The 16,274-nt window shown below is 41.5% G+C and overlaps 1 protein-coding gene across 1 annotated transcript in view; it reads right to left on the bottom strand.

Moving 5' to 3' along the window:
* LOC126293297 (uncharacterized) overlaps nt 1-6,652 on the bottom strand; it is a 104,238-nt gene extending 97,586 nt beyond the window's left edge. Inside the window, exon 1 of the mRNA XM_049986428.1 lies at nt 6,586-6,652. The gene's annotated coding sequence lies outside the window, so the exon portion shown is untranslated. The remainder of the gene's footprint in view (nt 1-6,585) is intronic.
* Between the last annotated feature and the right edge of the window lie 9,622 nt (nt 6,653-16,274).

Genomic DNA, 16,274 nt, shown 5'->3' with positions numbered 1-16,274 from the left:
TACGAGACTGGAATAGAAGGGAGAACCGATAGAGGTACTCAGGGTACCCTGCGCCACACACCGTCAGGTGGCTTGCGGAGTATGGATGTAGATGTAGATGAAATGGGGTGCTCCGCGTAACTCAACGGACTTCAAACGTGATAAGGTGATTGGGTGTCACTTAAGTCTTATGTCTATATGCGAGATTTCCACACTCGCAAACATAACTAAGTCCACTGTTTCCGATGTGATAGGGAAGCAGAAACGCAAAGAGACATGTAGAGCACAAAAGCATAGAGGCCGACCTCATCTGTTAACTGGCAGAGACCACCAACAGTTTAAGAGGTTCATAATGTGTAATAGGCAGACATCTATCCAGACCACCACATATGAATTCCAAACTGCATCAGGATCCACTGCAAGTACTATGACAGTTAGAAGCGAGGTGAGAAAACTTGGATTTCATGGTCGAGCAGCTGCTCATAAGCCACACATCACGGTGTGTGTAGTGCCAACAGTAAAATTTGGAGGTGGTGGTGGTGTTACGGTGTGGTCGTGTTTTTAATGAAGGGGGCTTGCGCCCCTTGTTGTTTTGCATGGCACTATCACAGCACAGGCCTACACTGATGTTGTAAGCACCTTCTTGCTTGTCACTGTTGAAGAGCAATTTGGGGATGGCAATTTCATCTTTCAACACAATCATGCACCTGTTCATAATGCATGCCATATGGCAGATTGGTTAATAACAATAACATCCCTGTAATGGACTGGCCTGCATAGAGTCCTGACCTTAATCCTATAGAACACCTTTGGGAACACCGACTTAATGCCAGGCCTCACCGACTGACATTGATACCTCTCCTCAGTGCAGCACTCTATGAAGAATGGTTTGCCATTCCCTAAGAAACCTTCCAGCACATGACTGAGCATATGCCTGCGTGAGTGGAAGCTGCCATCAAGGCTAAGGGTGGGCCAACACCATATTGAATTCCAGCATTATTGATGGAGGGCATCACGAACTTGTAAGTCATTTTCAGCCAGGTGTCTGGATACTTTTGATCTCATAGTGTATGTGCAATCAAACAATGGAAAATCCAGGATGGAATGTAACAATAGCGACTCAGCATCTCCGCCATATGGTAAGCACCAGTATTGTTAGTGTGTGTGTGACACTTTGTCCATAAGAAATTTAATAGCCAAAGAGATTAAAAATAGTTGAAATGTACCCTCAAAACAATATAAAAAAAACAGTAAAGGCTTATTTATTCTATGAATTTATTACGAAACTCTTTGACAATACCTACACTTCATGAAAAGACATTGGACCACGGCTCTAATTACTCTGTAAGATTACCTTCATAAAAAGACACAACAGCATACTTAAGACTACAGTTATAAACAGACATTAAATATCAAACAAGGCAACAGTATACTTAAATGAACTACTACACACATATTATACCCAAAAAACCCAAGAAAAAATCAGTTCATTCCTCCTGCCAAGTGGTGGGTCAGCCACTTTTATCAATATCATCCTTGTCATTCGGTCACACAAAGGTGGCTTCGTTAGTTTTTACAAAATTAGTCTCATCAGTTTCATCATCTACATTTGACATAATGGAGATATCATGTACACCTGTATTAGATTGAGTATATTAAAAACAAAGATTCCAAGACTTACCAAGTGGGAAAGCGCCGGTAGACAGGCACAATAAATAAAACATACAAACACACACACAGAATTTCTAGCTTTTGCAACCAACGGTTGCTTCTTCAGGAAAGAGGGAGGGAGAGGGAAAGACGAAAGGATGTGGGTTTTAAGGGAGAGGGTAAGGAGTCATTCCAATCCCAGGAGCGGAAAGACTTACCTTAGGGGTAAAAAAGGACAGGTGTACACTCGCACATACACACATATCCATCCTTTTTTCCCCCTAAGGTAAGTCTTTCCACTCCCGGGATTGGAATGACTCCTTACCCTCTCCCTTAAAACCCACATCCTTTCGTCTTTCCCTCTCCTTCCCTCTTTCCTGAAGAAGCAACCGTCAGTTGCGAAAGCTAGAAATTCTGTGTGTGTGTTTTATTTATTGTGCCTGTCTACCAGCGCTTTCCCGCTTGGTAAGTCTTGGAATCTTTGTTTTTAATATATTTTTCCCATGTGGAAGTTTCTTTCTATTTTATTTACATCATTAATTTGAACCCAACAATTACAATTGTTTTAGATTGAGAATTGATAACTGCTTATATTTTGGATATAGAAAGTCTCAGTCACCATATAGTGGAGATGCTGAGTCACAGATTTTTGTTGTGCCTATCTGCGACTCAGCATCCACACTATATGGTGAGTAGCAACTTTTCTTTTCATAATACTGTTACATTCCATCCTCAATTTTCCATTGTTTGAAAGTTTCAATCACATCACAGATATTTACAATGTCATCATCATTCTCTTTGCACGATGTTTCACCAACGACCATGTCTCTTTTTGTTGGTGACAGTGTGCAGCAAGTTCGGTGTAGTACCAATGCTTTTATACTGACGACTTCGAGAGTGCTTTCTTTGCTCTGCAAACTGCTTTTCCCAACAGCTGAGAAGAAATTGTATGAAAATATGTATTTTGTTGCTGCTTTTTAAGTTTTTCTCACTTTCAGTGACAGCATTTCCTTTCTGCAGAACTTTGTGTTGCTCTTTCTTTTCTGCAGGTGTTGCATTACTCTTCTTCTTTTTGTGATACTCTCTGCATCTTTCTTACTGCTCTACTTTAAAATGTTTTTCTTCTTCACCTGTTAACTTTTTGGTCCAGTTTTGCCAGTGTACTTTCCCAGGTGTTTGAGGTATGGCTTCTAGATTTGGTCAACATTATGGAGAAAGAACAGGCTTGTCACATGCCTAACAAAATGAAATTTACGGAATGCTACACCTCATTGAACATAATTAGATGCGAACTGATTGTATAAGTAGACTCACTTGATGAATAAAAGTTCTCAGTCCAGAAGGCACTGTTTCACAGCTTCAGCACAGAAAAATTAGCTTAGATTGACATGTGACTAGGTTCACACGTCGAAACAGACTGTTGGCAACCATGTTGAATAATTTGGGCAATATTGCCATATAAGGTTCACAAATACTAGGTCCAACTACCAATGGTATCAATTTTCGAAAACACTCTTTTCTTGCACTGAGGAATTAAAAAAAAAAAATTAATGTCACACACCTACCAGGAATTTTAGTTTTCATCTTCACTGTTACACCAGCCTTGGTACATGAATTTCTGATCATTAATTTTTGTTATATTTGGAAAATACACATAACTGCTTTTCATTTCATATGCTACTTTCATTAATTTCTTTAAACTTGAAATACACATACCTTGTCCAAAATACTGTGAAATGCTCTGAATATTTCTCTGTGCTACATCACTTTATAAACCACGTTTCACCCGCACGCCAGATTTTAAATGTGTCTTATGTGTATAGGTAGCTTAATTTTGAACCTCTGTGTTTTGGAAATGGATAAAGATATCAACAAAGCTTTCAAGGCTGAAAATCAGGATCTTAGGAACAGATAATACAAATTACACCCACTTGCTATGCATAGCCATCTTGGAATATGTGGCTCGGTTTTATTTGGGGGAGGGGGAATTCAAAGGAACCGCTCTTGAACTAATGGCACTTGCATAAGCCCCTTAACGCACATTGTACACCACATCAAACGCAAAAAGAACCAACTGATTTGCTCCATTACCTAAGTAACAGGAAGTGTGTAACAGTCATACTTTGAACCTGTACTAGAGGATAGTGACACTATGGTGATCCTTCTGTTGCATATACAGATGGTCCCTAGCCCAAGGGCTATTCAAACCACTTATCCCTACCTTTCTGTTACCAATAGAACACAAGTATGAGCCCCAGAAGTATCCTCTTTTTTTATGCAGGGCATTTGGAGCATACTTCAATGCATTTAGTCAAAAGTAACACTCCTCAACAATGTCTGTGCACTGTGTCTCTACTGATTCAAAAGGCAAGCTGCAGAAGGACTAGTCTAATCTCGTGTAACAGCCTCTGGGTGCTCCTAGTGGCATTATGGGGTAGAGAGTGGGGATTCGCCTGCTTGCTCTTCACTTTACCAACAGACTACGCATAGCCAAGATACAAGTGTAAAGAGATAACAACGGTTGAAGTTACCGAGAACATGAAATCTTAGAAAAATAAAATCCAATAAATTAATTGGACCTCCATGGGAATAGCAGTTGGTTTTGGGCCAGGAAAGCCTATCTTATTAATGTCTTCAAATGCTAAAAACTTGAAAATATCAAACACAGTGGAAAAACAGATCTTTTGATCAGAGATGAAGATGTAACTATGGAATGTACAATGTATACAAAAAATTGTCTTGGCACAGTCATAGACTTCACTAACTAAATTCTGACCCTCCAACATAACTTGGACCTCTGGTACACTACAGTTCAGTTTGTCACTGCAACCTCATCCAAATGATTGTTGTTCCCTATATATCACCACCACCAATAGATCTACTTAGGTCTACTAAAATGATGTAAGCCGCCATGCACATGAAGTGAACAACATAAGGTATGCAGGACCTCTCTGAAGTTTTGAGTGTAAGGGAACTGATACTGGTAGAAGTAAAGCTGTGAGGTCAGCCTGTGAGTCTCTCAGACAGCCCAGTCAGTTAAGTGCTTGCCCACAAAATGCAGTGGTTCAAATCACAGCCAGGCACATTTTTATCTGACCCTTGCACTAAGTTTATTCACAGCACAAATTTGTACATCTAAATAACGATTGCAGAAAAGGGTGGGGAAAACTCTGTCTCCCTCTGCTAAACATGCAAGAATTTTTCACAGCAAGTCTGTGCCTTCTGGGTAATAGTCACATTTCATGACAAATGTTAAATTCAAATGTTTAACAATGAACACCATCATTCTATCAAAAATTCTGAGGACAACTGTACAGTACCAGTAAAAGTTACAAATTGGAGTGCCCCTCTATTTTTCCAGTATGGTGTGGATGTAAACATTAGGGCCGGCCGCAATGGTCTAGCGGTTCTAGGCACTTCAGTTCGGAAATGCGCGACCGCTGCGGTTGCAGGTTCGAATCCTGCCTCGGGCATGGTTGTGTGTGATGTCCTTAGGTTAGTTAGGTTTAAGTAGTTCTAAGTTCTAGGGGACTGATGACCTCAGATGTTAAGTCCCATAGTGCTCAGAGCCATTTGAGCCATAAACATTAGGCTTCCCTACCTGCCAATTTGTTACCACACTCAGGTTTTATGCTTTCACATTCACTGGCTTCGCCAACTCACAACCAAATTGTCACATTCGAACTTAATATAGGCCTCGGGCTACAGTACAGTTCAGTGTCACCACAACCAAGATTTTAAGGGGGGCAGATGCATAACGAGCTATCCAGTAGCTACTAATAAAACTTCCAAGTGCTATGACACATATCAGAGCAAGAAACTTGTGCAGGTAACAAATTTATTTTGTGTTTAAATTTGTTTGAATCTTTCTTAAGGGCAATTTCAGTTGATAAAATTCTCCTGCTGAGAGGATACCATGATACTTAATAAATACACCAAGTATCCAGATTATTTTTTTTTAACCTTCTTTGCCAAGTGACAAACACTTATCGAAACAAGCTGCATGTCTGTTTAAGAAGCTATTTACTAACCAAAATTGTGGAAAATTTACTGATACCAATTTTTGTATTGCAGGTATGGGTTAAAAGCAGCTGTGGTTTACTCCTTAGTTTTGCCACTGAAGAAGGATTTCAAATGTGGCAAGCAAAAAACTGGAAAAGCATTTCACTATGTAAGCTTACACTATCTATTACACACTCACTACAGACAAGGGGATTATATGCTACTGTAATTCCGTAAACAGCGCCCTCTAAGGCACCTCAGAAACTAACGTACGAGGAGCCACAATGTTGAATTAACAGTAAACCTGTAGCTGCGGTGACGTGAAACAAGGGTTACTATCAATAACACAAAATGTCACCGAAATTCCGGGACGAAACGGTAAACAAATCACATCCGATGACATTCTGGCGAAGTTACAGGCGGTGACATAGAAACTCCTTTGCAATGAGAACAGCTGTCTTGTTGCTTCCACTACACCCACGACGGGGCTATTGTCTTAAAGAGCCATACGTACAAAGTAAAATCAGAAATAGAAAGTAAACCATACTGATCGAAGAGAAGTGTTACACATGCAATGATGAAAATCTGTAATCATAATACTAGTACCTTACATCCTGTTATGCTCGCGTCACTGCTATTGTTAAACAATCAACAGATCGAAAAGAGGCATTTTCTTATATTCTTTCGGTGAGCCCGCTATTCTTGGATGTGCAACTTGCCGCATAGTGACATAATTCCCTCCGACACCTCTTCTACGAACTCGACTGATCAAACCACATTTTTCCTGTAGTTGTAAGAGGAAAGCTCAAGAACGTAACCATACACCATTCCCACCACGTTCATCTAGCAAGGAATAGATTGTATTTTAACAGAGCGAAATAAGCACTCATTGTAACAACAGGGCGACTGATATCAATTTATGGGCAGCAAATATGCACATCGATAATTGCGTACCTTCGCCAGACACTCCCACATGACCTGTCGAAGAATTTAAATCGCGTAATTTACCCAGACATCGCACAGTGACAAAACAATTGAGTACTGATAATAGAACAGCCAACATAAATCAACACAAAAGTACTGTAACATTTGTTATTTATGCAAATTTTACTTGAAATCTCGTATTTAAATACCGAGTAAATGGGTTAATATGTGTATAGTTGACATGTATTGCAGAACGTCTTCAAGAAGAACGTAATGCAATGTGTTGTTTCAAATTTGGCTGTTGTTTGTTTGGCGACTTGTGCATGTCATGTCGCGACAGTACATGGTTTTGGGGGCGTTCAAAAGAATTTGCACGTGCATCTAGTTTCAATTTCTGGATTTGTGTAACTAACACACATTACTCGAGCAAAATTGGATAACAATAATGTTTTGTATTTATTACGTTCGAAGTACGGTGATAATGGTTGTCCCAGTCGGAGTTAATTTCTTCCTTAACCTTGTGTTATTAGAAAAGTTGATTAAGACGTAATTGCACTATAAGTCAGAACAAACATCAAAAGAAAAATTGCTGCAGAAAACCAGTAGTACAATACGAAGATTGCATTTATGGTAGCGTCACTGTTTTGTTGTTATCATTAAAAATATTAGTGAGAGTGTGATTTTATAGTAGATATGCAGCGCTGTTTCTTTGATGGAGCAACATGCTAATATTTTTCCATCACAATTTCTCCAACATCTCTTTGATATTAACGTTGTAGCGACATCGGGCGTGAGCCGAACGGGATGTCAGATAATCAGCTGATCGGAAGGCGCATGTCAATAGGGTTCGCGCGCTGCCGCCAGGAGCGCTGTGAGACGCATTCTCTGTGTTGCCGCGCGCGCTCAATGAATTTAATAATTTCCTTTGACTTTTTTTTAGCATCCGTGTTACTGTTTCCCTCACTTAGTTAGCAAATTATGGTAATACGGGTTGCACTGGAAATGTTTCATAATATTTCTCCTGCTGTTACGTGAGCTTAAAATAAACTTCTCGTCTAAATACTGTTGAACAGAATTGTCGCGCGTATCTTATTCTCGCTGCCGACAAGAACACGATAACGAGATCGCTAGCATAACACACACAACTTGCGACAGTGGTGACCCCGACGTGATTGCAGCTAGAGAGGCAATAAATCAGCAGCACAAAAGGCTAGCAGCGAACTTCACGAATCAGAAACTGGTGCGGGGACGGACCTACCAACCATATCAAGAGTGGTCGTGCGGCTACCGCCGTTTTGGTCCCACAACCCAGCATTATAGTTTACACAGGTGGAAGCCAGTTTCCTCTACGCTAGAGTGACCGCCGACTCCCACTAAGTTCGCACTGATGGACAGTCAGCTGGACCACCGCTTCGCAGTTGAGGTTCACGATTTTATAACTTCACCCCCGAACGCGGAATCATAGGGGAAATTAAAGACTGAATTAATACGAAGTGTGCCTGCTTGACAGGCATGTTCTCACACAAGAGGATGTCTGTGACAGAAAACCATCACAGTAATTCCTTTCATTTCAGAAGCAAGGTTGATGCACGCACGGTGCCTGATACATTACTACACACGCTGTGGAGCAGCCGTCTGCCAGAACAGGCGGTCATTATAGCATCACAAACGGACATGTCACTTGGTGCTACTGTGGACCTGGTGGATCGAATTCGAGACTCCATCGTACCGACCTCTTGCCCTGAAATTACGACGGCGTGTAATACCACGTCGGTGATAACGCGAGCGGATTACGGCAATCTCGCGAGCAAGGTCGACGCGCTGAGTAAGCACATGGGTGAACTACTTTCCGACAGGTACAATAGAGGACGATTCTGCAGAAGATCTAGAAGTCGTTCCTTGGCGAACTCGGCCGCAGCTGAAGATTCAACCCGGGCAGACAGGTGTTGGTACCACAGGAAATTCTGAGATCAGGCGCAGAAGTGCACTTCGTCGTGTACCTTTCTCAGTTGTAAGCAATAGGCAGAAGTAATCGTTCCAGACTGCCGGTCACCGTCCTTGCGTCTCTTTATGACAGATCACAAGACAGGGCGCAACTTTTTGGTGGACATGGGCCCAGTTACACAAGTATCGGCCAGACACCTTGTTTTGCCTTTCCACTGCTAATAATTCAACCACCCCAATGTATGGAATGCAGCATACCGAGTTGGACCTGTGATTACGTCGTGCCTTGAAGTCGAATGTCACCGTGGCAGATGTAATCGAGCCTATAATCGGAGCCAATTTCTTAGCGCATTATCGACTGCTATCGGACGTCGCCAACGTCCGCCTAAAGCCGTGTTCGCACAGACAACAAAAGTATCGCCACTGCTAATGGCGAACTGCAGTTGCTTTGTAGTTGCATGTGTGAACTCCTAGTTTTCGGTGGCGCCATTTAAGAAGCGCAACTTTTGTCACGCCACAAAAAGTTAATCTTGGTTCTACTTTGTTGCGCCATTTTGCCTTCTCCACAATCGAATAACGTCATTCGATTGCTACGTCGCGGCTGGATTCAAACCTTTCTAGTGCGTATTTGTTCGCAGATAGTGCTTTTGCTTGTGCATTTGCTAATAATATCAAGAACGAGAATGCCTATGGAACCACAAAAGCGAATCATACAAAGACAGAAATTTGAGAGATGCTGCATTAATTGAAATAGTAAACAGTATGAATGAATATGCACCTGGAATTGATGTAGCTACAACAAAATTAAAAATTCGAAATGTTTACATGCATGAACACAAAAGTGTACTGAAATCACTTAAGAGTGGTGCGTCTACAGGCGGTATTTATAAACCCAGCCTTGCTTGGTTTGAAGCTGCAGACCGGTTATTAAAAGATGCAGTCGAGACAAGACAGACGAGAAACACTTTGGTAAGTAATATTTTACATTTATTATGTTTCCAAAACATCTTATTTAGTAATATGTACGCCGTTTAATCTGTATAGGAAATCATTTCAGTTGAGACAGGTGACACCAGTTTGCAAACTGCGCAATTATGAAGAATTTGTGGCGTCCTGTGTGAACGGTAGCTCACAGTGCCACTCCAGAATGACTTGACTTGTGGCAATACTTTCGTTGCGTGTGTGAACCCAGCTTAATACACGTCAGGCGACCATCTGCCTATGGATTCCGACACAGCGCAGTAGTAAACGACGCCAAATTGATCCAGTGGAAGAGCGACGAGTATACAGTACTTCTTCAACAATTCCCGGCTATCACAAGGCATCCTGGGGCCCCATAAAAGGTATGTCACAACACTGTACGTTATATCAATACTACCACAGGCCCTCCGATTTCGTGTAGACCTAGGCGTCTTACTCCTGATCAATACGCTGTTGCCAACGAGGAATTTAACACAATGTTGAAGGAAGGCCTCATTCACGCGTCTGGTGGGCTTTGATAGTCACAATAAAAGAACGGTGCCTGGCGTCTTTGTAATTATTACTGAGTATAGCATCCCCAGTGAAATAATAAAAAAACAGTATTTACAAAGAAGAGACATTTAAAAATTGAATAATATACATTTATCTCATGTATCCGTATTATAATAATTTCTCCGTGTAAGTTTCGAGGGTAAAGAAATATAAGAAAATGATCTAAAGAGACGATAAGATACGCTCTTTAGTTAATTTTTTTAGTTGTGTTCACTTGTGTTCTTGTGTTCACATCTTGCGAGTGCTGGCAAATGTAAGCATATTTGTACTAATTAAGCAGATAATATATTGATTTAATATTATTGTTCACTTTTAATTTGTAAGATGTGATACCGATTTCATGTCCGCCATCCTTGAATTAACCTGCATTCAAGCAGTTTACAGTGCAACAGTCGCAGCGGCCGATGCAGCCATCGATGCCATTACGTGGCGATGTTAATTTATAAAAATTAACGGAAGCGAAAAACTCGCCCGCTATTAACATAATACACATTTTTCTCCACAGCCGCCCGACATTGCAGAAAATACGTAGCTTTAAGATTCTTATTTTCAGTACCACAGTCGATAGCCAGAGCCAGGACTCCGACTACAATGCAATGGTTAACGGAGGTAAGAAGAAATACTCTCGCGCGCATGTGAGTCGCAGTTGTAATTAATAACTAAAGATTTTTGCTTTAAAGTGAACTGACTAGCCAAGGAAATTAATATGATAAGTTTATTCCATTGTTCAACTTATATGTTCATGCTTTAAGATTCAGTGAGTCTAACGTTCATTAACGTAAAAAATAATTCCCACTGAAGTTTAATATTGTTAAAAAAAAAGAGAACCTCACAAAAGCATTTAATTGTAAATAAAAATTGATTGAAATATCATTTTGATTAAGGCCCACCATGTAAGTCGCCAACAATCAACATTGCCAATAAATAATATATTAAATTACGATGACCGACGGACGCGAGACAAGCCTTGAATACTAGGACAATACTGGATCGGTACCCTGTTCCTCTCTTGAAAGATTATAATTACACGTTATGTGGGAAAAAGGTGTTAGCGTATTAGATTGTGCAAAGGCTATTCACAGATTCCTGTTGGCGAAAGAGACATTCTGAGAACGGCCATTATAACGCCGTTTGGGCTGTTCGAAAGTCTGTTTATGACGTTCGGATTGAGAAATGCTGTCCAGACATGGCAAAGATTTATAAATTCCTTTTTTGCAACGCTTGCAGTGTTCTTTTGTATATCTTGATGATACACTCATCTTTTCAGCGGCCCCAGAAGAACTCAAAACAGCACCTGATTGAGGTATTTAAATGCCTTGACAAACATGGAGTAGTGTTGAACACCCCAAAGTGTGCTTTTGGCCAGGCAGCAGTTACCTTTTTAGTCCACCGGATTTTATCAAACGGTTCACTGCCATTACCGGAGAAAGTAGAGACCATATTGAGTATTCCACAGCCAGGAACTGCTAAAGAACTGCGACGATTCTTGGGAGTCGTTAATTTCTACCGACATCACCTACATTGTGCGGCAGAACTCCAAGATCCTCTTACCGCAGCTTTAGCTGGTCCTTAGGTTAAAGGAAAAACATCGGTATTGTGGACAGAGTCGATGTAAAACGCGTTCGAAGCGGCCGAGAAAAGCATAGCAGACTTCAGGAGCACCTCTCACACTGGTAGTAGACGCTAGCCAGACAGCAATCAGCACTGCCTTGCGACAGTATGTAGAAGGAGCCTGGCAGCCTCTCGCAATCTTTCCATGAAAGCTATTTCCTGTGCGGCAACAATGGAGTGCTGACAACCGCGAATTGTTGGCGATTTATGAGCCCAAGAAATATTTTTGTACACTGTTGGAAGCTAGAACTTTTGTCATTTTTACAGACCACAAACCCTCACCTATGCCTTTCGGCAAAATAATGACAAATGTTCTCCGAGACAATGTAATCAACTGGAGTTGATTGTACAATTCACTACTGATGTACGGCATATATCGGGAATCGACAATGTCGTTCCACTACTGTCTATCCTGGGTGAGCAGTATTACGAAGACTGTAGATTTTGCACAGTTAGCCCAAGCACAGGAATCTGACCTGGAACTTCAAGATTGTTTACAAGATGCCACGTATGTCCTTCAAGTTCAGCCAGTCGTCATTCCAGCAACAAACGCAAAGCTATATCGTGAGGTTTCAATTGGGAAAACTCGTCCATTCATTCCTACGGCGCTACGCAAGCAAGCCTGTAAAAGTCTACATAATTTATGTCACCTTGACGTGAAGGCAACAATTAGACTAATAGCTAGCCATTTTGTGTGGCCTGGAATAAAAAAAAACAGATGTCGCACATGGCCTCGCGCACACGTGCAGTGCCAGCGAAACAAGATTTCTCGCCATGTCTCTGTGCCGGAGGGCAAAATTCCAGACACAAAAGCATGGTTTGCCCATGTTCATATTGATGTAGCAGGTCTGCTGCCCCCTTCAGAAGGACAATGTTACCTAATGACAGTAACAGACTGATTCACGCACTGGCCAGAAGCCATTCTGGTAGATAATATTTCTATTGAGACGCTAGCCACTGCATTTGTGTCACACTGGATCGTCCGTTTCAGTTGTCCACTTCGTATAACCATGAACAGAGGATGGCAGTTCGAATCTGACCTGTTTGACCAACTAAGTAAATTTTGCTGTGCATTGCTTACACAACAAGTTATCATCCTGCCAGTAATGGCATGATTGAACACTGGCACTGATCATTTAAAGTGCCTTAATGTGCCATGAATCACAATGGACTTAGCGCCTTACCACTAGTTTTGCTCGGCCTACGTAACATGTATAAAGCGGATCTACACACCTCACCAGAAGAACTGGTATTTGGGAAGTCCTACAGCTTCCCGGTGAGTTTGTGGACCCACACACGATTTTGTTGGATGACATTAACACACCAGTATTTGTTGCCCACCTCACAAAAAAAAGACTGATGCAGATCCGACGGCGACAAGCATCATGTTGTGGTGCATCGCAAACATTCCTACCCCGAGAGTTACGATCCTGCATACACGTAATGTTGCGAGTAGAGGGTTACCAAAACTGGTAATATTGGTTGCACTGGGAATGTTTCATAATGTTTTTTCCTGCTGTTATGTGAGGTTAAAATAAAGTTATCGTCTTAATAAAGTGTTTAACAGAATTATACGTCGCTCATGTCTTATTCTCACTGCCGACAAGAACACAATAACGGTATCACTAGTACAACACACGCAACTTGCGACAGTGCTGTACATTATCACATATTCTTAAGTAATATGCATTGTTCCTGCAATATTTGCACATGATATATTTCCTTTGAACAATCTCAGTATGTTAACCCCACTCTAGTATCATCTGATTTTAAAACCATCTTTAGGTGGTTGTGAACTTGTCTTAGTAACACTAGTCAATCCGGCGGGTGTGGTTCCAAAGCAAAACCCACCAAATGTACACTTGTTGATCAACTGTTCCACATAAAGACAGGCAATTGCTGCAAATATGTATTGAAAACATATTTTATTCATCCAACAGTCTATACCCGTAAGTTTCGAAATTTGCATTAATTTCCTATGGGACCAAACTGCTGCAGACATTGGTCCCTGGACTTACACAAAACTAATATAACTTAAATCACCTTCCGCTAAGAATGACACATACACCGATGCCTGATGATGATGATGATGATGATTGGTTTGTGGGGTGCTCAACTGCATGGTTATCAGTGCCTGTACAAATTCCCAACCCTTGCTCATTCCAATCTCGCCACTTTCAGGAATGATGATGAAATGATGAGGACAACACAAACACCCAGTCATCTCGAGGCAGGTGAAAATCTCTAACCCACTGGGAATCGAACCCGGGACCCCGTGCTCAGGAAGTAGACTATTCAATTCACCTTATCAGCAAGAAATTCAGTCCTGAGTTGACACAACTGTTCAGGCATGTACTTACATCCACCTACTTTGTCTTCAACGGCCAATACTATGAGCAAACCGACGGTGTGGCTATGGGGAGCCCTCTCTTACCAGTGGTAGCCATCTTATTTATGGAGAGTTTCAAAGAGGAGGCACTTCAAGCGGCCGCACGGAAACCCGTGTGTTTTTACCGATGCGTGGACGACACGTTTGTCATCTGGCCCCATAGACCTGATCAGCTATACAAGTTTTTAGAACATCTAAATTCCGTCCACAACAACATACGGTTCACCATGGAGATCGAGAAGGAAGGGAAATTACCCTTTCTTGATGTACTCGTAGAGCAGAGATCAAATAGCACACTGGGTCGTAGCGTGTTCCGCAAGCCTACACATACGGACCTCTATCTACATGTCTCGAGTTGCCACCATGCTGCACAAACTCAACGCGATGCTCAACACACTGGTTCATAGGGCATACTCGATGTCGGACGAACAAAGTCTGCACAAAGGTCTCAAACACCAAGAAAATGTGTTTCACAAGAATGGGTACAGCAAATGACAGATTCAGACAGCCCTCAGACGACAGAAACACAGCAGAAACTCAGATGAAGAACAGTCTAAAGATGAGGAAACAAGCCTTGCCTTTGTACCGTATGCAGGCAACGTGACATCAAAAATTGGGAAACTACTAAAAGAAACACAAAACTGACACGGTCTTCCGACCATCATCCAAGATACGGGCCATACGGGGACAGTGAAAGATGGATTTGGCCTCAAGAAAGCGGGTGTATATAATATTCCATGTGGTTGTGGCAAATCCTATATGGGTCAAACAATCCGAACAGTCGAAGACCACTGCAAAGAACACCAACGCAACATGCGCCTAGGCCAGCCCACCAAATTGGCACTAGCAGAACACTGCTTGGAAACTGTACACAATGCAAAATACGAAGAGACCAAGATTCTGGCTCCTACCAGTTTCTTCTGGGACATCATCTTCAAGGAGGCCATTGAAATTCGCATAACGGACCATCTCATAAACCGAAACACAGGTTTTTAACTGAGCAAGACATGGCAACCATTATTTAACTCCATCAAGGAGTCACGCCACAAGACCCTTCTGTGACGGTCACAGAGGACACTCCACGGAATTCTGCCTCTTCCACCAACCAGTGAGATGCCGCGGAGGGCACGGACTCGGGTCAGCACCCACAAATGGATTGTCAGTGGCTGCAATTGAAGCATCAGCGCTCACAAATGGTATGTCGGTGGCCGCAACCGGAAGTTTGGCGGTTGCAAACGAACCGTCGGCACAGGGAACCGAAGCCCGGCTGATGGACATAAATAACAATGACAATGAGCAGACAGACCATTCCATCAGAACCACCTGATGATGGTGGAAAGGTTATTTACTGAAATATCGTGGGACTTCAATGATCGCATCTGGCTGTACACCCGAGAGCTCTGGAAACAGCATTAACTGTACCTATATTGACTGAACAAGTTCAACGAGCATGAATGAAACGATGCCATCCCACAAACTAGCATCTGGCACCTGAACAACACAATACTTGCATGTTTGTATTCAACATTCTGGCCGTTACACTGATTATTAATATACTGGCATTTCACACTTGCAGTGGCTTATCTCGGACTAGCAGTAGTCTGTGATGTTGCAATGTTAATCACATAAATATGTTACACAGACAAATAATTCCTGAAATTAAATTCCTATACGTTAATTATGTTTGGTTGCGATTTTTTTTCCCTTCAGTGTATTACATTAAGAGCACCTAACACACTTTGTATCGTATTTGTTGTACGAATATGAGTAAGAACTATATATGAATTCTTCGTCTGTGAAAACTCAGATCACTTGTGGTCAATGAGTAGGTTCTGTAACACAGTTTGTTCTTACTTTATTTCTCTGGTACTAACTTCTCCTTCTCGGCTGGTGAAAAATGCTATTTCCTAGTATTGATGTTATATGAACATGCAATGAGGTAAAGCACTTTCTTTACTCTTACGACAGCAAAGAATAGATATGGTGTCTGTACAAAGTTCAATGGATGGTGGACAATAGCTGTCGATATTAGTTGTATTGTGGAAAATGAATATTCTGGATGAAAGAATCTTATTTCCTGATGGAATTAAGAAAAGGCTTGCAGGTTCTACCTGTCATCCACTATCTCTTGTTCATATGTGATCTTAATGTAAGCCAAAGTGAAATTTTCATGTACACAGAATGACATTGATTAAGAGATGCATATCTTTTGTAAACAGTGATATATTCTGCAGTATTTACA

Source organism: Schistocerca gregaria, chromosome 10, assembly GCF_023897955.1.
Source record: "Schistocerca gregaria isolate iqSchGreg1 chromosome 10, iqSchGreg1.2, whole genome shotgun sequence".
NCBI classification, from domain to species: Eukaryota; Metazoa; Arthropoda; class Insecta; order Orthoptera; family Acrididae; genus Schistocerca; species Schistocerca gregaria.
The sequence above is the reverse complement of the archived record's forward strand: the minus strand, read 5'-3'. Positions and strand labels throughout refer to the sequence as shown.